At 38.1% G+C, this 23,861-nt stretch overlaps 1 protein-coding gene across 3 annotated transcripts in view; it reads right to left on the reverse strand.

The window, feature by feature from the left end:
- The window catches only part of lzts1 (leucine zipper, putative tumor suppressor 1), a 31,768-nt gene extending 12,226 nt beyond the window's left edge, over nt 1-19,542 (reverse strand). The window contains exons 1-2 of one of the 3 annotated variants that reach the window (XM_077224146.1): nt 18,982-19,149; nt 17,238-17,266 (exon numbers count right to left, since the gene is read on the reverse strand). The gene's annotated coding sequence lies outside the window, so the exon portion shown is untranslated. Of the gene's footprint in view, nt 1-3,383; nt 3,667-17,237; nt 17,267-18,981 lie in introns of those variants that run through there. The other 2 variants (XM_077224144.1, XM_077224147.1) reach the window with 2 other exon arrangements.
- Nucleotides 19,543-23,861: the final 4,319 nt, after the last annotated feature.

The following is a 23,861-nucleotide window of genomic DNA, read 5'->3' on the forward strand; positions in this document are numbered from 1 at the left end:
GCAGCTACCTGATGAGCATGCTAGCTGAGCTTTACCTGAGCTTATACTGCCTTAACGTATTTGCAGCAATTTGTAATGCAATTATAATGATGTCATTATTTTTATCGTAATAATCAGTGCAATATGTTGTACACATTTTGTTATTAAAAGAACCATGTAGTTATCGTGAGAACAGATTTAGATCAGGCATACTACTGGCATACTAATGGTGTCCTAAGCTGGGTGTGTCCCACACCGCCAGTGTCCCGATATAGCGCTGACATCTTGGGACTTGAGTCTGCGCAGTAGCGATCTCTGGACCAGACCTGCGCAGTAGTGAGCAGGAAGTAAAGCCGCGAAATCAACGCCACGCCCTCACTCTCGCCGAATGCATTCTCCCAGTCCTTGCACCTTTTTTTAAGTGGCCTATGTCTGCTCTGTTCCTAATTTCTGCAATTTTTCTCCTATTTTGATGTCTGTTGATTGCAGTACGACAAGAGGCTTGTTAAAATAAAGTAAATACAATCTCCTCAGTCCTCGGAAGATCCTGAAGTCTGTTGGTGCTTCAGTGACTACTTCGCTCAGAGAACCTGTCAATCATGACGTCACAGAACAGTTTTTATAGCGTCAAATAACTAAATAAAAGCAAACTTGTTTTAAAAACAAACACTTGAAATTACATCAGTGTGATAAAAACTACAGTAAATTAAAGTGTAATTTAATTGTTTATTTGGTCTCACGTCCCATTGAATAACATGGGGAAGCGGGGTTTATGACCTAAACTATGATCAGTCAACGAGGGGTAATCGAGACGCTTTGGCTTCACTTTTCAGGGCTTGATCATGACGTTAAAGAGATTTGAGCAAAGGAGGGAATCATGGAGAGGAAGAGACTATCTAAAGCTTGGCTTTATTTTACTAAATGAGTATGAAAATGATGCCGTTTGCAATAACTGCAAGGCTGTTATTTTGTGTAAGGGTGCAAATACAAGCAACATGCTTAAACTTATATCTACCCATGGTTCTAAATTACAGGAATGCCATGTTTTTGATCCGCTGCGTACAACTACCCAAGCTAGCAGCACCGTAACCTCCGTTGAACAGGGTAATGTAGTGCTAAATATCACTGGCGTCTTACAAATAACAAGCATATTCTACGGAAACACTGTATTATGTATAACTATTCCTTCCCTGTTTTTCTCGAGAATAGTTTTAATTCTATATTAGAAGGAAGATTTTCTGGCCTGTATGCTTGTGTTTACAGAAGATTTTTTATTTTATTTTGTAAATTTTATTTATTATTCAGTTTGCTTACTCAAGCTTTAAAACAAATAAAACCACTTTTCCCACAAAGTGCTACCAGGAATTGATAAGAGAATCTTTAAGAATCGGATCGATAAGCAGAATCGTCAGTGGCATTGATATTGATAAAATCTTATCAATTCCAATCCCTATTCATTTTTGACTGTGAACAATACAAGTATGGCTATTTTTTCCACTACCATTTAACCTTTTCAATTGAACCTTTTTTGTGTTCACACAAGCAAGTGCCAAAACCTTTAACAAGTTTCGTACCATTCCGATGAAGCAACCGCACCACGAACAGCACCAGAAGGTTAATAAAAAATGTTTTTTTTATGACCGTTTTTTATATGAATTCTAGAAAGGATCTGGATATAGTGTCAATACTGGAGTGCAGCCAGACGGGAGTGTCCCGTGGGAATAATGTTTCTCAATCACAACAATGCTGCTTTTCTTCCTGCGCTCTGTATGAGCACATGTGCTAATTAGCTGAATCAGCTGAACTTAATTTCACTATGAATTCATTCGGTTCATTACACAATTTTGAAATTTAACCTGTTACATATAGAATGAGGCTCAGGTAAATATTTTCAGATGGTTAATAAGCAGGTTTTGGGCTCAAAATACATACCGATTCTCCATTTCATCTGTTTATGTAATAAACTAGTGTTATCATGCATGTTTAAAGACGTTGGATGTATTTGCTGTCCATTCATCTAGACAGGGAGACTTAATTGGTGGTATATTGTGTGCAGCTGCTAAGGGTCTGTGGGGAAAAGTCTTGTTAGCTATCTCTTTCTCTTTCTCTGTCCACCAGCAGATGTGATCTTATCATTCCTAATCAGGAAAAATCTGAGCACAATAACCATCTGGAGCTAAGCCCATCACAGTGTCCCAAGCTTTTACACATCCAACAATGTTCATTTAGCAATTTGTGTGTAATCAGTAACTGGTATAAAAGGCATTAGAGTGTGTTTTTTAGTCCGTTTTATATTCTATAGATGTTTTTGTTTTTTTGCCCCATAATGCAGCAGATACTTTTTAAAACTGTGCTATCCACCAGTCTGATATTTTGTTTTGTGCTTTTTTGGAAATGTTTACCACACAAAATGGCCGATGGCCGTGATAGGAACAGTCATACTGCAGGACTGCGACCCAAAATGTCTGATACAGTCGGTCTGAAAATGATAATTCACCCAAAAAATTGAAAAAATTAGCTTATATCGTTCCAAAACTGTATGTCTGACTTTCTTCAGCAGAATACAATATATTTTGATGAAATTTATCAGTGGTTACCAAAACTGTTTGGTTATCAAGATTCTTCAAAATGTTATCTTTGTAAAGGATGATATTTCATTTTTTGGTAAACTCTCCTGGTCATAAATCATACTGTTTACTTGCTTATGTTATCTATTTTATTTGCTATCAAATGAATCTTTTCTAATTTCACTGGACCTGTGTTTTGTGAAGTCACAGTCTTACACTTTTTCTGTAACACTTTACAATTTAGGTTTCATGCTTTTCATACTTTTCATACTTTTATTGCATTTATTTATATAGGTAATACTGATTTCTACATAAATGTTTACATGCAAGTTGTATTAATGAACATTGGTTTATGTATTGAGTCCAAACATGAATTAAAAATTAACAATATTATATTGATTAACATTAACCAAAATGAATAAATGGTGTAAATAATTGTTATTGTTAGTTCATATTTCATTTCACTTGTACATAAATTCCAGCCCATGTAAGAATATCCGACCAATTTTGACCACGCTAACATATTGTGAACATATTGAACATATTTGACTGAAAATCATGCTGTTCACGGAAATCTCCATCCCCTTTCTATAGGAATTTCTCATACTTGTCTAACTAAGATTGTGGAACTTAGTGAAGAGTCAAACAAATTATCTTCACCAATCCAATAATTTTACAATGCAACTCTGACCTTGTAAATAGTACAGAAAGTCTGTTGGAACTTGGAATTGGACAATTTCATACTAAAATGCATTATGTATTCAACATGCAACTCACCAAGTCACCATAGCAACTATAAATAAAGGATTTTTGATGGTTTTAAATTCGGGGCATTACCTTCTTTAATATACACTCCGGCAGTGCACTTATCTCATGCTGGATGATCTGAGATCTGAGTCCTGAGAGAAGTAATTGAGTTGTACATAAAAGTGGGTTACAGAGAGAGAAAAATTTTAGCAGGGTATTTCTATTAATTCTTAAATTTGGCTGAGAGTAGCACAAACACACACACACACACACACACACACACACACACACACACACACACACACACACACACACACACACACACACACACACACACACACACACACACACACACACACACACACACACACACACACACACACACACACACACACACACACACACCCCATCCCATGTGCAGCCACATCTGGAGCAGTTGAGAGTAAATGCACTCTTGAAATAAGAACTCTCGACATGAAGGCAGATGAATTACAGTGATGGAGTGAATAATTCAAAAGGAAGGAGATCTCCTCCTCCAGCATCACTCAGAGTCCTCTCCAACACCCTCACAGCACTTTCTGACCACTCTCTTATGCACGCCGACCACTTAGAGTGCTTAAGTCATACGCCTTCCTTTGAAAGTTGGAGTTCATGTATAATTGTGCGGATGAGAAATAAATGACTGCCATTTTCTATGAGAAATAGCTCTTACTCTTTCTCCTAATTCTAATAACTTTTTGCACCGAACTTGGAGTCTGATATTATTTTCCAATTACCATGGAACATCATTTTCACAAAAAAAAAAAAAAATTCTTTGGTAAATAAAAAAAAAAGTATAGAATAAATTAATTAACTTAAATCATAATTATTATGACAATATAATCGCCAGTGGCTAGTACATTTTTTAGTTACTCGCCAGACTGATATATATATATATATATATATATATATATATATATATATATATATATATATATATATATATATATATTTATATATATGAGATTACACCAAATCAGATTATCTTTGTAAAATGTCACAGCTTTTTAAATATCTGAACGTACACTTTTAACATCAGTCAATCAAGCATTATATTGATGTTATATGATATTATGATAATCAAGCACCATTTGATGATAGAACTTTAGTAATTATAACTAAAACTTGGTAACCATGTATGAATGCATATTCATCATTTTAACTGAACTTAGGACTGGGGATGATGCTTAAGATATTGTTCGACATTCAGCTTTCAGTCTCACTTTATATTAAGTGCTTTAAGTACTATGTACTTACATTAAAACTAATAATTTGGTACAATGGACTTATTGTGTACATTTTTAGCGTCTAACTTACTTAGCGTCTAACGCACACTGGCGAGTAAAAAGTCGCCCAGAGTGAAGATTTAGTCACATATGCGAGTGACTTACTCGCATGGTAGAGGGTTGTCATTATGAATTAGTGTGCACTTTTTACTTTTTATCTCATAATTTTGGCTATTTATCTTTTTATGTAATAATTAAGGTACCAAAGCACAATTTTTTTTATGTCTTATGTGGCAGAAATGGGCTTCAATAAAAGTGACAGCTGTCAAATGATAAAAAAATTGCTGTTAATTGCATATCAATATTTGTTAAGCCCTCAAAATGAAGAAAATTCAAAGATATTGTGAAATCATTGAATAACTCACTCAATACAACCCTCTACATTGCAAAATAATTACTAAATAATGTGTATCATTATTATCATAATCGTTATTTTAGTTTTACATTTAAATAGTTTTTCGATAATGCTCATGTCTTGATTGATTTGTCTTTTTTTAATCAGTTTTTTTTTCTAAGAGCTGTAATGCTCTATTATAACCACCACTGCACTGATAATACTACACAATAAGTAAAAAATAGGTGGCAGCTTAATTTGACCCTATTTCTCACCACATGTGGTGTGAAATAAAGGAAAAGAATGATGGTGGGTTAAATCATAGAGTGGTCTTGATTAGGGCCTCCTCTTCCATTGCCCTTGAACCTTGGCTGTTTTGGATAAAGGTGTGTAGGAGACTGATGAAATGCAGGAATAAAGAGTGGAGAGAATGGTGGAGGGGGAGTTGAAATTTGGAGTTAAATGAGGGTGTGTAGGTTGGATAAAGTGAAAGTCAGCTCAGTCTACTAAACAAGCCAAAACTGTTGCCAACAGCAGCACTGAAAATGTAACCATTGTAATTATGAATCATAAAGTTATCATTAGCTAAACTATTCAAAAAGATTAAGATTAAGATTAGAACTAGCAATGTATAATATTTTCGCAAATTAAAATGATAAAACAAAAAACAACTAAACTGAAAATATAAATGTGCAGTACAATATGAATTAAATGTAATGTATGTACAGAGAAAATGATGGGTTTTAGTATTTTTGACCAATGCTGAACTTCTAACTGTACAGTATATTCTGCTCATTACAACCAGGGGTGTGTTTAGCATACTGTATAACCCACTGATTAACTACCATATACTCTACGGCATTGGACTAACCAACTAGTCACGACTGTTTCCTGAAAACTGTAGTAACATGGTCTCACCTCTGTTGTTTGAACTACACTGGTTCAACAATATAGGACTGTCGATATTAAAGTCACATGCAGTTGGAGTAAAAACTTCTGCTGATTATCTATTCGAGATCTCCAAGATGCTGCTGTAATGAACATGGCAGCTAATGACTACTTCGCTGTTTTTTTTTCATGCCTTTTTGCTTTATTTTATTCGTTTGATTCATTGCGGGTTTCCTCATACATCATAGTCTGGGGTTCCCTTGCACATTTAATATGCACTCTTCAAAAATACCATTGATTGTTGACACCCTAAAATATATATATTAAAATGCATATATATTTAAATAAAATGAAGAATGTACTCAATATTAGCATGCTTATTGTGCCTAAGAGCATGATCTATATAAGTCCACATGTCATTGAAACTATTAACCACAGCTCGAGAGCGGTAGTTCAAACCACATAAGTTGGTGACACTGTTTGCGAATGTTCTTTGGAACTATGGTTTTGGGAAACGCCAAATCATTGACGTATGTTGATAACAATGGAACTTGCAACCATAGTTGGCTGACGATGCTTTCGGGAAACGCACCCCAGATGGTGTAGTTATGATATCTACCAGAAAGTGCTAACGGTAACCAGTCAACCCTTGACCCCTTGATTTATTATTTCAAAAAGAGCCATCCAATTAGACAGAATGGGAGCATCATCTAATTAGCATCTTCAAAGTATTTTATCAACAAACTTGCAAAGGGTGACGGATAATTAAAGATAATTAGAAGATTCCAAATTGATATCCAATGGATTTAAAAAAAAAAAGTAAAATAGATCCTTATAATACTACTTGCAATAAGAATAAGAAAAGATGAAGATTAAAGAATGCAAAGATGGTTATTATATTTCTGCTTTCCTAGGCTCCAATTCTCTTTGGAAAAGTGATCAGATGTCATCAAGCATCTAGACTCTTGTCTCTGATTGATCTCTGTTGTCTGGCTCCTGGTACCATCAAATAATCCATGAAAGCTTAGATGCCTCTGGAATCCATCCAAAAGTAGTTTTAGAGCCCAGTGTATCTGGAAAATATATGCTCCATGTCATTTTCATGAAATATTTACAGATATGTTCTCTTCTCTGAACGAGCCCTGACAGATAGAGACAGTACAATACCGTATTTCCATTTCTTTTTAAAGATTTTGGTAGTGACCCTCATGAACCTATGGTAACAGCAAAACAGGCAGCTGATCTTAGACATCATGATCACTGATGTATCTGAGACCACCAGAGCACTCCCCATGTTGAAAGATATAATTAGATATAATTGTCCAAATCAGTTGGTCAGTGAGCTGTAATTGAGCTGTTTTTACATTCATTTGCACTACTGTTTAAAAGTTAATTGAATACAAAGTTGTTGTTTAAAAAACAAATACTTTTAATCATTATATTGTTTAAAAGTGAATGTAAACACATCTTTACACAGCCGAGTTAAAGGGACAATGTGTAGTTTTTTTATTAAAGAATGGCTATATTGACACTTCAGCTCAAAAGGAGGGCATTACAGGGTTCTCAGGATGCTTAGAACACATCAATGTTATCTGGCAACGAATTCAATCAGCTAAAAAGGAGAGGAAGGAGCTCCATGTGAAATTCCTGGATTTGGCTAATGCATATGGTTCAGTGCCTAATGAGCTTCTTTGGGCAGCATTTGATTTTTTCAGGGTACCGATGTCGATAACAAATTTAGTGAAAGCCTATTTTGGAGATTTGCAATTTAGTTTCTCAACTCCAGAATTCAGCGCTACATGGCAATGCTTAGAGGTTGGAATAATGGCAGGATGCACAATTTCTCTACTGGCTTTTACCATGGCAATGGAAGTAATCATTAGGGCATCAAAATGGGTAGTAGGAGGAGAGCGCTTGGCTTCTGGGATGCGACTACCACCAATCAGAGCATACATGGATGACATGACAACCATGACTACAACAGTAGCCTGCACTAATCGGTTATTGGGTAAGTTAACCGATAACAATGAATGGGCATGAATGCAATTTAAGCCCTCTAAATCAAGGAGCATCTCGATAATTAAAGGCAAGGTGGTAGATAAAACATTCTTCATTAATGGTGAGGCAATACCAACAGTTTCTGAGAAGTCAGTGAAGAGTCTTGGGAGATGGTACGATGGGGATCTAAAGGACACAATTCGAGTGGGAGAAGTTAGACGACAAGCAGTGGAAGGGTTGAAGAGCATAAACAGCTGCGCTTTACCAGGGAAACTAAAACTCTGGTGCTTTCAGTTTGGTCTACTGACGAGGTTGCTGTGGCCACTGAACTGTGTACAAGGTTTCTTTGACAACAGTGGATAAGCTGGAAGCGTTAATAAGTTCATATATCAGGAAATGGTTGGGAGTTCCACGCTGCCTCAGCAGAGTGGGACTTTATAGCAAAGGAATATTGCAGCTGCCAGTCTCTGCTTTAACTGAGGAGTTTAAGTGCGCCAAGGTCAGACTGGAAATTACCTTAGTAGAGTCACGCAACAAATGTGTAAGGGAGGCAGCACCTGTGTTAAAAACTGGTAGAAAGTGGTCAGCAAAAAAATCTGTGGAAGACGCAAAGACTGCCCTTCAAATTGGTGATATCCTGGGGCAGGTACAGCATGGAAGAGGGGGTTTTGGCCTCAGTTTAGCTCCTCCTAAATGGCACATGGCAGCCCCTGCTCAAAGGAGGAAGCTCGTAGTCAACGAGGTGCGAAAGCAGGAGGAGAGGATGAGATGTATAAAGGCCATTTCCCAGGCCAAGCAGGGAGAGTGGATGAGATGGGAGAGTGTGCAACAACGCAAGATGGGCTGGCAAGACCTTTGGTCAATGGAAGAGAGTAGGATCAGTTTCCTTATCAGGTCAACATATGATGTTCTCCCATCACCACAGAACCTAAACCTCTGGGTAGGAGAGGATCCCTCTTGTCCTTTGTGTTCATCACCTGCCACATTAAGGCACATTTTGACAGGATGTAAGGTGGCTCTTAGCCAAGGTCGGTTTACTTGACGGGCGCCATGACCAAGTACTCCGATGTTTGGCTTTAGCATTGGAAGACAAGCGTAACATGACCAATAAATTGCCACCTGTTCTAGCAAAACATTACACACAGAAGACAATATTCCTCCGCCCAGGCGAGCAACCACCAAGAAAAGGTGTTAAAACCAATTCTCGCTCGGGACAACTGGAAGCTGCTAGGGACTGGAAAATGCTGGCTGATCTTGATCAACGGCTTATTTTTCCAGCTGAGATTGCCACCACTAACCTACGACCAGATATTGTTTTGTGGTCTGGATCAGCACGCATTGTTCAACTGATAGAGTTAACAGTGCCATGGGAGGATGCTGTAGATGAGGCATATGAGAGGAAGAAACTGCGGTATGCTCAGCTGGCCACTGAAGCAGAACAGCGAGGATGGAGAGTCCGGGTTTATCCAGTGGAAGTGGGTTGTCGAGGATTTGTGGCACACTCCACAACCCGGTTCCTCAGAGGCGTCAGATTCAGTGGCCATTAGTTGCGTCGCACAGTAAAGAACTTATCTGAAGCAGCAGAGAGGAGCAGCAACTGGCTGTGGTTGAGACGGAAAGAGTCTGGCTGGCTGTGTACAGGCAGCATTGCTACGGTTTCGAAAAATTCTTGAAAATTTGATAAGTCTGTTGGTTTATTTGTATAGTTTGCATAGTAATTACAGTTATTACGTTCCTGTGCATTTTGCGTGAATGAGGATTGGTGTTTGGACAGATATTGGGTAGTATGCCATACGGAACCGTTGCCACTGACCACTTTAACGTCCGCAGTGGGGCTCGACAGCCTTAGTCAAAGGAGCAGCCTCAGCAGCAGGAGGGATGTAAAGGTCAGTAAGCTGGGCTGAGTTGAGTGGGGGACGGGGGGGGGGGGTGACTCTGGGACGCCAGAGTCACTGTCGAGCCCTCTTGAGGTGTCGTGGGCTAGTCGACGAAACACTGAGGATGGAAGGTGCCCACTTGAAGACCCTAGAGATGTCCCCTACTCTACTCAATCCAGACGGTTGTCATGAGTGGACCGCACTGTGGTTGCAGCCGTTGTGTGTGCAAATACACTGCAGCTATTAACACCAGACAGAAGGAGATTCACATCACCATTTGGAAAGAAGCGTAATGGATGGAGAAGCATAGGTGTGGCGAACAGGACGGCCGAGGGACGTGAGAGAACGGCGCGAGGCCGGTGGTGTGATTGCTAATGAGCAACACCTGTGAAGCACACCGGTCTCGCATCTCTCACGGAGGAGCGGAAGCATAAAGGAGGAGCGACGACGTTGATGATCGAGAGAGGAAAAGGCCTGTATTTTAGTTGAGTTTTGGTTTTGTATTTGTGTTTTATTTTGCCAGCAGTCGTCCGCGAGGGGCTGCTGGCCGTTATGTTTATTTTAGGTAATCCAGCAGTCGTCCGCGAGGGGCTGCTGGCGGTATTTTAGTTTGGTTTGTTTTATTTTAATAAAGTTTATTTGAATGTTCGCCGGTTCCCGCCTCCTTCTTCCCTGAACATTGCTACAATAGGTTACTGTAAAGCTACGTCTTAGTTGGTGCTTATCTTGGCGAATGTCGAGTACAAATCAGCAAGTTTTAACATCTACTCTCGTGTAATGGAAATCATTAGGTATTTTATTATCTAAAATCAATATTTTTATTCATCAATATGTCCTCAATGGTGTACAAATACCTCTGAATTATCTGACTTATCCTCGTAAACGAAGAATTTATTACCTTTATATACATGTGACGGGTCGGTCCACGGAGGCTTCCATGTCGTTCCTCCATCTTGAAAAACTATAATAGTAGAGAGGGTCAAAAAGTACTAGGCCAACGCGTTTCCACAACGCGTTTTCGTTCAGAGCCAGCGTCACGTAACTGAAAGCAGCAGAAACAGAGGAGCAGAGCAGTGAGATGCGCTTGTCACTGCCCCGGCAAGTCAGTCAGTAATTCATACTCTAACGTTCTTTTGTTCGTTGTGTCAAGTTGCAGTTTGTTTGAAATAACAAACCTGTTCACCTGAAGGAAAACTCGACGAAGTGCTATTAGAAGACATCATGTCATAGCTTTTTGGTACATAACGGCTACCGTAGATACAACCCGAATTTGAAAAAGCGAGGCGCTGGACAGCAAAATTCGTTTGAATGCAAAATACAATTTCACTGCTAGATGGGAGAAATTCCTACACAATGTCCCTTTAAGGGTGCTCTAAAGCGGCTCTGTGAAACCAGAATTCTGTGTAAAGACGCAATACTGCATAAAAGCAGACTAAAAATATGATGGGTCTGACCAACCACAGTCCCTAGTATCAAAGGCGACTCTGTTTTGGTTCAGTGTGAATGAATGCGGATTTGTGCTGCTGTAAACTACGTCATTGTCATGACCAGGGCCGGCCCAAGCCTTTATGGGGCCCTAAGCAGAATTTTATTTGGGGGCCCATGGTTCTGCACACCAATATGATTGACTATTGTCAATGATTGATTATTGGCAGACTACAGAACTCACCCTTTATCAATTTTATTAATTGGAGCTGTGTTGCTTGCATCAATGTGTGCCTGGCATGTTTTTACCCTTCTACGGGTTTCAAATTGTAACAGTAGCAAACCCACAAGAGTGGCCAGGTCTTATATTCAAAGTCTTACAGTACTAAGTGGTATACTCAATGTGGTGTACTAAATAAACCAGCAAACCTGATTTTGGTATAAAAAAAAATTGTGTGCAAATGTGCAAAACAATTAGATAAATAACTTTAGATAAACAGTATTTTCTTATATAAAAAAAATAATAATTACAAAACGGACAATATTAAATTAAATACTAAAATAAGACATAAAATGAACAGATCAGAATCAGATGGACCTGTAACAATAATAAATGTATTAACATTAAAGGGGTAGTTCACCCATGAAAATTCTGTCATTTTCTCACTCTCCATGTATCAATTTCTTTCTACTGCTGAACACAAAAGAAGATATTTTGATGAATGTGTGTAACCAAACATTTGATAGACAACATTGATGATTTACATAGTTTTTTCTTTTCCTATATGGAAGTCAATGGGGACCTGCCAACGTTTGGACCCACATTCTTCATAATTTCCTATTTTGTGTCTAGCAGAAAAAAGAAATTGATACATGTAGAGTGAGTTAATAATACGTTTATAATATAATATTTGGGTGAACTATCCCTTTAACTATCCATGTATATTATCTGCTGTCCCGCTTCTAAAAAAGTGACAGACACAACTGATTACTTACACTTTAGACATAACCAACTGTGTTTATGTAAACCATGTGTGTATTTGACAGAATTTGCAGTCCAGTAATCGGGTGCTGTTTGACAGGTTTTTAGTGTGTACGTGCACAGAAAAAAAACGCATGTCAGAGCAGCACGCAAATGAAATGTTTAACGGACAAGGCTTTAAAGCAAATGCAAATAATAAACTTTTGTGATTGAGAATAAGTGCAGTGTCCCGTGAGTAACTCTACCGCTGAGTTAACATGTGATGCGAATGTACCGTGAGTTACAGGTCACGGTCAGGGTCTGTGGTCAGACCATAGTTTTGGGGCCCCCTAGTGGCGGCGGGGCCCTAAGCAGCCGCTTAGTTTGCATATAGGGAGGGTCGGCTCTGGTCATGAAAATCAAAAGCACACCTGTCAGCTCTAGCGGTGGGAGAATCAAGAAGCGGGAGACAAAACATACAGGCCTAGTTCCATATTGTTTTAGCCAAATTAAAAACATGTCAGCCAAAAAGGGACAAGTCGTCGACGTGTGTAATAGGCATGGGCATTTCAAGCAAAAATAATATTCGATGATCGCTGGGAATTATTTGATTATTATTCGAAGACTGTTAAAAAAAGAAAATCGAACATCGCACCCCTCCCCCACATGCTCACCGGTAAAACGGCGTTCGCTCAAATCCGCTCCGACATTAATTTTCTCTGAGCTATACTATGTGTTGTAGTCATTAAAGAAAATGCATTTAGTTTAATATTTATGTTTAAAATATATAATATTAGTTTTTAATTTCATCTATGTTGATTATATGAAAAGTAAACGGCATTAGTAAGAAAGCGAGATATAGCATGAAGAGGAAATTTATTTAAAATTCCGTATTTTTATTTGTCTCGAGTTTTATTTCTCGAAGAGCTAGAGGCATAAAACTCATTTTATAACACTGTTAAAACTGTAGTTTTAAAATAGTAATGTTTAAAGTATTATATCCCGCGATTTTAATTCCTGTGTAAATGCATTTATGCCGTGTCAGAGAAGAAATAAATATTAGTTTTTAATGAAAATATTATCTGTTTTCAACATTTCTTTTCAATATTTCTGGAGGATCATGTGACACTGAAGACTGGATTAATGGCTACTGAAAATTCAGCTTGCCATCACAGGAATAAATTCCACTTTAAAATGTATTGAAAAAAAGTTATTTTAAATTGTAATAAGATTTTACAATATTACATTTTTTTCTGTGATTTTCAAATAAATGCAGTCTCATTGAGCATAAGAGACTTCTTTCAAAAGAATTACCAACACAAAACTTAATGGCCATAAAAGCCATAGTTCGTACTGTTAAGAACTATGGCTTTTTAATATATAAAAAGTGGTAAATGTGTTATAAAATATTGACATTTAACTTTGACAGCTCTAAAATACATTTTGTGAAATCTTTTCTTTTTCTTTTACAAAACCACCAATATATTTTCCCCTAAAATCTTGCATGTGGGTAGTTAACACATACTTATACGTACAATGCTTGATTTTTAGAGTTTCCTGTTGTCCTTGTTATCAGATACAACTCTACATTTAAAATGACATGTTCAGTGAATAATCAAGAGGATATACATTGCAATATATGTATTTTTCAGATGGATGTTTAAAATGCTTGTTTTGAGCAAAAAATATATCAAGGTATAGTAGATTGTTTTTCTAAAGAATTTTTTTTTCTATTTGTGAAGCTGCTGGTACCAAAACAAGTGTCAGTGTTGCAACAGATGAGTGTTTAGATCCAAAAACACCCTTTAATTCTTAAAAAAGAACGTCACTCATGACACCTTATTCATTGCCAGTGCTCCACACCTCGACTGCATCTCTCACCCACACAAGATTTCATAAGCACACATGAGTAATTTCTGGAGGCAGGAAAGAACATGTCTCTCTCTTCAAAGCATTAACTCTGTGTACATATGAAAGGCCAGCTCTGATACCTCTGAATGTTTTGAATACTCTGAGGTGCCAAACTGGAACAAAATCATTCATGAGATCATAATGTGCTCTAACCGTCTGTCTAGTTGACACAAGATTGTCGAAAACAGTTTAACTGGGAAGAGCTGCATACCATCTTGAGTTATTGATCTTTTTTTGGAGGGAAACAGGTGTTTAAAAGATCTTTTGCCGAATATGTCTGGCATGAGGATAAGGGAGTGAAACGTCTTGGCCTTCCAGCAAACTGAACAATAACTGACTCTGTTAAAACCTGATGATAAACTTGTCTATTCAGAATGAAGTCGTACACCAACTGTTCCTCCCACATGCAGAGAGGTCGTAAAAAACAAGGAAACAGAAAGTGTTGTTTATACAGTTAGGACACAGTCTCAAGTTTCACACAGCTTTGGTGCTTGTTTGTGTGGTTCAGGTGTACCCTACGTTATGGGGACAAAATGTTCCCACAAATATGGCAATATATGATAGCCTTGTCCTTGTGGGGATTTTTTTTCTGTCCCCATGAGGAAAACAGCAACAGTATTGTAAATAATACTAAGCAATGTAAAAATGCAGAACGTTTTTTTTTTGTGATTGTTAAGGGATAGAATACACAGTTTGTACACTATAGAAATGTCTATGGAATGTCCTCATAAAACATGGAAACCCAAGGAGAAGGCCAAATAAGGCAAGTTTAGATGCTGAGAAGAGATCCCTAATGAATTATTAATTTATAAATATCACATTTTTGTGGAGGCGCACCACATGATATTTTAAAACCTGAACTAATTTGCCTTTTCATAACAAGGTCAAATTATCTTATATTTGAAGAGACTTATTGACCTTGACACAGTCATGATCGGGGCCGAATCTAGGCATGGGCAGAGGTTGGCTGAGCTCTCCCCAAACATCTGTCTTGCCCCAATCAGACTTTAGGCAAAGATAGCGTTTTTTATGATTTGTAAATTAATTTAAAGCTATCTGAGGCCGGCTGTGTGTTGAAAAGTTTGAGGAAGAGCTGAAGAATGCCCCAACATAACACTAGAAAATTGTTGTATTTTTCTTTGTTAGCTGAAAGCAATGCACAAGGCCGCCTCAGTCTGTTGTGGAAAAGCAAAGACTGACAATCACACCAGCGATAACGGGCAAAAATATTTGCATGCAAATTCCATCTAGGTTTTGAATTACAGGGAGTTTAACGGGTATGTTGTATGCAATTGTTTTGATAGAGGTAAACAAGATACATTTCTAGTTTCAACATTATTTAGTCTTTAGACATTCCCCTTTAAATACAATAAGTATCAGCTGTGTGCAAAGTGAACCATATTTGGTTTTTCACTATTGAAAATGGGTAAAATTCAACAAATTGAACACTGATATCTCCATATATATTGGCTTGAACCACTTAGGGCCTTGAAAAAGAAGATTTCAAAGGAAAAGTTTAAGAACCAGAATCTAAAATCCAATTGAGATAACTTAATATTTTTTGAGTGAGAGGCATGCAAACTTTGGAAAAACAATATTTATCTCAGACAGGTATATTCTATGCAATTAGAAAAAACGAAATACTGTTCTAGTTTCAACATTATTTGATGTTCAGATTTACCTCTTAAAAGAAACAATTATCCGCTGTATGCAAAGAGACCTACATTTGGTTTTTGACCACTGCAAATGTGTAAAATTGACCAATTTACTCATAGAGCCGCATTAAGATCCTCCATATCTCTGGGATTGAACCATATAGGGCCTTAACTGGGGTGAAGATACTAAAATAAATTTTTATTTAAAACCAGCATCTAAAAGGATATTAATATATCATTAATACTTTTTGAGTTACAGGCATGCAAACTTGGGGCACAAGAAGTGCTTTTTCCCATTTTTGAACTTTCACCATTGGCAAATAATGCAACAAAGATTGCTAAAGTCAACGGATTTAAATAATAGACCTACCAATCTCTGTGTAAAAATAAAATAAGGATCCTGCCATCTTTATAAAGTCAATTTTACCCCTCTGTAATTTGGCTCCAAATCTCAGGTGAAAATTGTAATTTTGACCACCCTCTACAAAATAGTGAATTACTCAGTCAATATACAATCATGATACTTAATAATCTGGCTTTGGTCACTATTTATGTTTGTCTTTCTTCGGAAAAAATATTAACAAAATATTTTTTTTTTCAAAATTTGTTTGATTTGACATGGAATGACCCATTTTATATTTACTTTTCTATAGCTCTTTTTAAAGTAATTCTGGCTACCCCTGACATGGATCATAGCTTAAGGTTCAGCTTAATACATTAACTTAGCAGTTGAGTTAAATGCGCATGAACATAACGTAAGTGTTTAAAATGGTTTAAAATGGTTCAGTTGAAAGCTTGCCCTCTTTGACTAGTTGTTAATGCTGCTAAGCAAACTGTCGTTTATCTATCAATCAGATGCACGTTGATGTTGCATTTGTAACAACAGTAAGCTTGTGTCATGGTTACTTTCAGAATTGTCATAGGATGGTGGGATTTTTTTTTTTACCATTTTATTTAAAAAGTGAAAATAAGATATCTATCTTTATACCGTCATGTCACTGACCTAAATAACTGAGTAAACGGTGCTCAGTGAAGCATTAGTTTATAATTTATTGATGCTGCAGAGAGACCTGAAGTCCTGCAGAGATCCATATTACTGTATGGTAAATTTACAATTGAACTATGTGCTTTTTGTTATAATTAATTAATTAGTTAATTGTGCAGCTATACATTAGCCGATGTATATAGTCATTTAATATCACAATTAGGCTATTCGTATTAGGGCGCTGCATGTCCACCCTACTTCACTATGGTCCACCTACTTTGACATTTCTGTCCTCTTTTCTTGTGTGTATGAACATAAGCCATGTCTTTGAACTTTGCATTCACACACCCACTTTCTGAAAACTTGCCTGTACAGATGTCCTGTTAAAATCTTCCTCTGACAGTAAATCTATGTATCTGTTTCTCTGCCTTCCCTGAGCTCAAAGACTCATAATAAATGAACTGGCTTGAAGTAAAAAGATCCTGTACTCCCACACGTCTTCAAGTACTTGTGTATTATCTGAACTTGTCTTGGCATGTAACAGGCTCTTGTGTTCACATTGTTATTCTGTTTAGACAGTATTACCTTCCCCCAGTCTGCAGTTTCTTTGAAACCTGGGAAACAGGATGAGGCATGCTTTTTTGTCTTTTTTATGTCATGTTATCATCATCATCATCATCATCATCATCATCATCATCATCATCACAGAGTTTTAACCTTCTAATGAACATTTGCCAAAGTTAAACGATAATGCCAGTTTGGTTCATGACATTTTAACAGTCAAGTTTGTATGGTAAAACCAACATTTATGGGAACCTATAACTAACAATAACTCTTGACGGTGTAAGGAGATAAAAATGGCATAACATGGAGACAAAAATAAATCTGTTATGTAAGAGTGCTTTTCTGACATAATTCATTGCAGGCTCTGTGGTCACTGATCACATTTTGTTCAATCAGTTTGTGTCTCCTAGAGGTTTTGCTCATGAGCTCAGCTAGTTCGATCCAGGTTCAGGTACATGTTCCTTGCAAATAACATTTCCATTATGGGATCTCATTCAATGCTTTTTAAAATAATTTTGTTTCTATATTTTTAAACATATTTTAAGTATATATTTTTTTTTCCAGTATATTTATCAAAATAAACCAAACAGTGCAAACATTGCTAAAGTGAACAACTTAACTTAGACATTATTTCAAAACATATTATTTTAGATAAACTATTTGTAAAAATAATGTGTGCCTTTTGCCCCATGTGTGGGGTAACAGGCTCAGCTTGCCACCTCATACATTTATACGTTTTTTAAACAAAATGAACCACTTTTATGATTCATTTCACACAAAATCTGTTGCTCCATCAATTTTCAATAAAAACATATCTTTTTCTGCAATTAGAGTAGTTAATAGCAAATTGTTCTTAGGATGTGCCTTTAGCCCCGTTGTACCGTATTACAATTCAATATTATTATTAAATATTACACACATTGTGTTTCATTATAAATAAAAACACACTAGATTATTTTACAGCATTTATGAACCTTTGATAATGTTACTTAATAAAAAATATATATTCATGTTAGTTCACAGTGGAATAACTAATTAGTAAATTAGAAGTGTTGTAAAATTAGAAGATGTGTAAAAGTTGAAGTGTTCATTTTTTTGTTCATGTTAATGAATGTATTGGTAACACTTTACAATAAGGTTCATTAATTAACATTAGTTAAGTACTTTTAGTTAACATGAACTAAGAATGAACAATACCGCTACAGCATTTATTAATCTTAGTTGATATTAATTTCAACATTTACTACATTATTAAAATCAAAGGTTATATTCGTTAACATTAGTTAATGCACTGCGAACTAACATGAACAGACACTGAAAAGCTTTATTTTTATTAATTAACATTAACAAAGATGAATAAATACTGTAACAAATGTATTGCTTATTGTTAGTTAATGTTAGTTAATACATTAACTAATGTTAACTAATGAAACCTTATAAAGTGTTACCAATGTATATAACTAATGCTAAAAAAATTAAACATCATTGTAAAGCGTTACCATTAGATTTATGTTTTAAAAAAATACTAATATAGGGTAAACTTGTTTTCAGAGAATGTAAGTTCTTATGCATTTTTTTCTAAGCATGTGTCTTGGATGTCAAGGATGTTTATATACTTTTTCTGTAAAACAATTTTATAATAATGATAATAATAATAATAATAGAGTAATAAGGTTAGTTTTTTACAGTGAAACAGAAGAAGGAAAACCACAACATTTCAAATAATCCGATACCAACAATAAATGTAAAATGAATAGTGACTCACCGTGCTTCATGGTCCCTCCAAGTGTGTTTTTGTTTTTGCTGTGTATGTTCTGTATAAATGCTCTGATTATATTTAAATGGAGAACAGGAAGTTACAAGCATTATCTCTCTGGTCTCTCCTCTCGATCTTTCCTCCTCCTGTACTGTGAGTTGAGTCTCTACAGACTGCCATGATGTGGGTGTTTTGTATAATACTCACCAGTGCAAAAACCCTCCCTCTCTTTTTAGTTTATCCCTCCCTTTTCGTTTATCTCTTTCCATGTCCAAATCCATGTTTGCAAGAGCCGCAGCACCATTTCTGCTTTGATATCTGCAATGCATCTTTTATACTTTTTCTCATATACAATTCCATGCATGTATTTGGTCGTCTTCTGTCCTGGCATGCCATTAATGTGGGCAGTTTCATTATAAGACACTTCACTCATGTGCACTCACCTAAAGCGCTAATTCTACAATTTTACAAGTCTGCCAGATGGTGATCGAACATAAAACAAGCTGCGTTAACATGAACCTCAGGAATCCCAGCATAACCACTTATTAGATAGGATCACATCCGTCCTACATGAGGGCAGTGACAGTTAAGAGGGATATGATACTTCAGACCTCCCAAGGGCGGGCTTTTAATGGGGCCATTCCGGCCCTTGAGTCCAGTGCCATCTATTACAGCTGTGACCTTGGTGTAGTAGAGGATACTCTTTCTAAAACATCTGTGTACTTGTGCATGGATGCATTCTTCATTTATGTGAATAAGCAGTTTTTTCACCTATTACTTCACAGGTCTTTCTGATGTTATATCATATTGTGGATCGCAGAAAAGGACGATACGCAGTATTAATCTAAAGAAAGATCCTTCACTGAGTTCATTTAAGGAAGTCAGTTTGGTTCTGTCCCCAGGCAGATATTTCCAGCCATGCAAGTACTGCTGCTCCTATCTACTTGTATTATGAAAGACGTCAGTTTGTGAATATTTAAATAACATTCGACATCAGGAATAAAATCTGACAACAATGATAGAATTTTTGATGTGCAATATTGATACTAGGGCTAGGCAAAATAAAACCCAAAGATTTTTCGATTAATCGTTTTTTAAACTGTGGTCGATTTGATGTTGATTCGCAAAAGCCAATAATCAATATTTTTTTGGTATTTATTTCCGCAAACATTTAACACAATATCTCATTGATGTTAATCTTATTACTAGTCTTCTCCACTAGATGTCATCCTTTTATTTACCTTCTGCGACACTGGGACCCAGTTATTCATTAAGTGCTTAACATGGCGGATGCAGGTGCGCCTTTTAGCGTGAAAGATGTTTCGTACAATTGAAGGAACTGTCACGGTCCTTTTCGGGCCAGTGCTGCATGGTCATTAAAGATTATCATTTGCATGTGTTTTCAAGCCTTGCCTAAGCATTCAGGCCCAGATGATGCGAAAGATCTCGCGCATGGCCGCACACACTCTGTGAGACGCTTTGTGTGCGCACACATCCGACACACACACACAGAAATCTGCGTGTCTCAGACAACGTGCAAATAATAAAATTAATTCTCCTTGCGCTTAAATGGACAAATCCACACAAATTTATCTCAAAATGCCGACCATGGTGAGTATCCTAGTAAACATAATCGGTTATGGCTTAAGTGAACGTAAAGAGTCGAAAAAGACAACGCATGAGTATCATTATAGCCGCACATTAGTCTTTAAGTGACAGCAGCCTAATTTTCCTGCTGCTGTCTGTGTTTTAAATGTAAATCACATTTTTTCAAATACACCGCACTTTTGCCGCATAAATTGCTGATTTCCGCGCAAAATATGCGGGGCTTGCATGATTTCATAATCCCCGCATTTTCATTGCAAAAAAGACACATATCTTAGCAGAAAGTTGAAAGATGTTGCGTTTACTTCACACAAGAGGAGCCATTTCCCCCTGTTGCCATGGGAACGTTATGAAGTGACGTAATTACGCGACGTGAACATCATCGAAATGCTGCAAACCCCGCAACGAAGCCATTATGAAGCCCGCAAATCATTTTTGTAAGTTTTGTAAGTTTGTGTTTAACACCATGTGTTTATTAAGGTCTGAAATAAAAAAAGATGAGAACTTAAAGTTTTTGCAAGTTCCCGCAATTTCATCGCATAAAATTGCATAAATATCCTGCATATTCCATCGCATTTTTTAAGAAAACGTGCCGCATAATCAAGGATTTTTGCCCGCAACAATCACAAAAAAACTGCGTTTTTATGGAGGGACTGCATATTGCTAATTTTTTATTGTGTCAGTCAATATTGTATATTTAATCATTCATTCATTTCCCAAGTTTTTACTTTTAAATTACCTTTGTATCATCTAACTGTTATGAATTCTGTCTGTGTTTCCCTGTTCTTTGTGTTTTTGGTTTAGTCCTGTTTCCTGTTTCCCGCTCCTCGTTAGTGTTTAGTTAATTCATCTGGTTTTCTGTCATTATCTGGTCATTTGCCCCAGCTGTGTCTCGTCACCCTGTTTGTCTCCCTAGCCTATTTGTACTCTGTTATCTCATTCACTCGGGGCGAAGTTTTGTATTACTGTTGTGAGCATTACTGAGCGTTTTCCCTGTCTGCAATCTTCCTGGTTTGACCCTGTCCTGATCTCTGTTCTCGTCTGCCTGATCCAGCAGCACCATTGACCAACATGAATCTAACAGGTACCATTCAGGACCCGCTGAGAAAACTGTGTACTATTTATCAGTTTAATCGCATCATTGAGGAGTATGTGGAGGAGTTTCTTTTTTATAGTCATCTTTTTCCGGGCGATGATTCAATGATTAAAGACTGTTTCTGCAGTGGACCAGACCCGGACATTAGAAGAAATTTGCCAGAAGAAGACCCCAGCTGGACTCTGGCACAATTTATGGACTTCGTCCTAGAGTTTTGCGTATCTCCCTTCACAGTACGGGAGGTGGAGAAGCCTGTCCAGCCAGAGCCTTCACCGCTGGTCCCATCCAGCCCAGAGCCCTCGCCGCTGGTCCCGTCCAGTCCCGAGTCTTCGCCGTTGATCTCGTCCAGCCTAGCGCCCTCGCGCTCTCGGAGACGGAGGAGGAAGAAGACTCCTTGCGCCCAACAGTCCCCAGAGGTCATACCTGAACCTCCAGTTAGCCCCTGGCCCTGCCAGCGCCGCCCAAGCTCCTGGCCTTGCCTGTGCCTCCCAAGCTCCTGGCCCTGCCTGCGCCTCCCAAGCTCCTGGCCCTGCCTGCGCCGCCCGAGCTCCTTGCCCTGCCGGTGCTACCTATTCCATCAAGCAAGGCCGAAACTGTCCACGTCCTGTCTGCCGAGTCTCAGACGGTCCACGTCCTCTCAGCCCGGCCAAAGCCGTTCCCAGAACCTGTCCCAGAACCTGTCCCAGGGCCTGTCCCAGAGTTTACTCTAGAGCACGGTCCTAACCCCGTAGCCCTCTCTAGATATATTTTTTTGGGGGGGGGGGGGGGGCATAGGGCCTCGCCATGGCCGTCTGAGAGGCCACGGCCACCTGAAAGCTCCTTTCTGCGGCCTTCAAGGGGGTGGGCCTTCACCTCCGTGGCCACCTGAAGGGGCTTCACCTCGATGGCCACCTGAAGGGGCCTCACCTCTATGGCCACACGAAGGGTCTGCTCCGCTGTGGCCACCAGAGGGGTCCTCGCCTCCATGGCCACCCGAAGGGGCTTCACCGCCATGGACACTTGAGGGGTCTGCTCCGCCCTGGTCTCCTGCACAGCCTGCTCTGCCCTGGTCTCCTGCGCAGCCTGCTCCGCCCCGGCCGCCTGCGCATCCTGCCTGGATACCGACTCTCGTCTGCCCGCCGCCTGCCTCGACCATCGCCTGCTGACTATCCCTGGATTTCCTCTGATACTGCTGTTTGCCTGTGATATTGATCTTTGCCTGTTCGACTCTGCTTTCTAATAAACACGCTGCATTTGGATCCCCCAGACTTACGGGATTCATAACACTAACACTCGCTTAATCTAAAATATTTGCATGGTCATAGAACCGCATATATATTTCTAGAGCCGCCATATTAAGCGTTGTGGTGTCTATCAAAACTGGAAATTAGGACTACAGATGCCTATATATAACTATTTGTCCCATTCATAAATGTGTGAGAGGACGGTCTCTGCCTTATACTGTACAGTCTCTGGATCTATTGCAGTTGAACACGCAGATTGAATCAGTCACGTAGTGTAATCAGATGTGTGAAATGGTGATGTTAAACTTTCGATTAAGAGTGTTAATGAACAGTTCTGCTGGAAGTGGAAACACATGGTAAACTGTATTGCACTTGACAGGAAAACACTTGTCAAATGTCCCTCTTGTGCTACTTATAGAAGCTCTGTTTGTTATTTATTCATTTTCTTCTAAGTGCTTTATAAAAATGTAAAGGGTTTGATTTACCCTAGTCATCCTGTTTCTCTTTCCTTTTCTCCATCCTACACTTGTTTCTTGCTCCCTCACAGTGTTGGGAGTAACGCGTTACAAAAGTAATGCATTACAGTAACATATTACGTTTTGCTGTAACGCAGTAGTGTAAGGCATTACTAATCAATTTTCAGTAATATTTTACTCGGTACATGTTCGGTAAGGCTTGCGTTACAACAGACTTTTAGTTTTAATTGTAAAACAAACAAACAAAACAAAAAATACAGCAAGACCGCCAGACATTAACGAATGAAAGATGCAAGTAGGCTAAATTACCTGTTCGTGGTCAGTCAATAGCCGCGTGTGATGTCCAAGTCTGTAATTAAAGACTAAATGGCAGCGTCTGATATATTTGTATAGCGATTTATTTTTTACAGGAGTGCCGTGAGGTATGATTTCGGCCTCTGTGCTCACGCTGGCCAGAGGAAAAGCGGCTAATGGTGAAGATGGCATGAA

The sequence above is a fragment of the Siphateles boraxobius genome, unplaced genomic scaffold, assembly GCF_051911475.1.
Source record: "Siphateles boraxobius isolate OS27281-9 unplaced genomic scaffold, OSU_SipBor_1 9, whole genome shotgun sequence".
Classification (NCBI taxonomy): domain Eukaryota; kingdom Metazoa; phylum Chordata; class Actinopteri; order Cypriniformes; family Leuciscidae; genus Siphateles; species Siphateles boraxobius.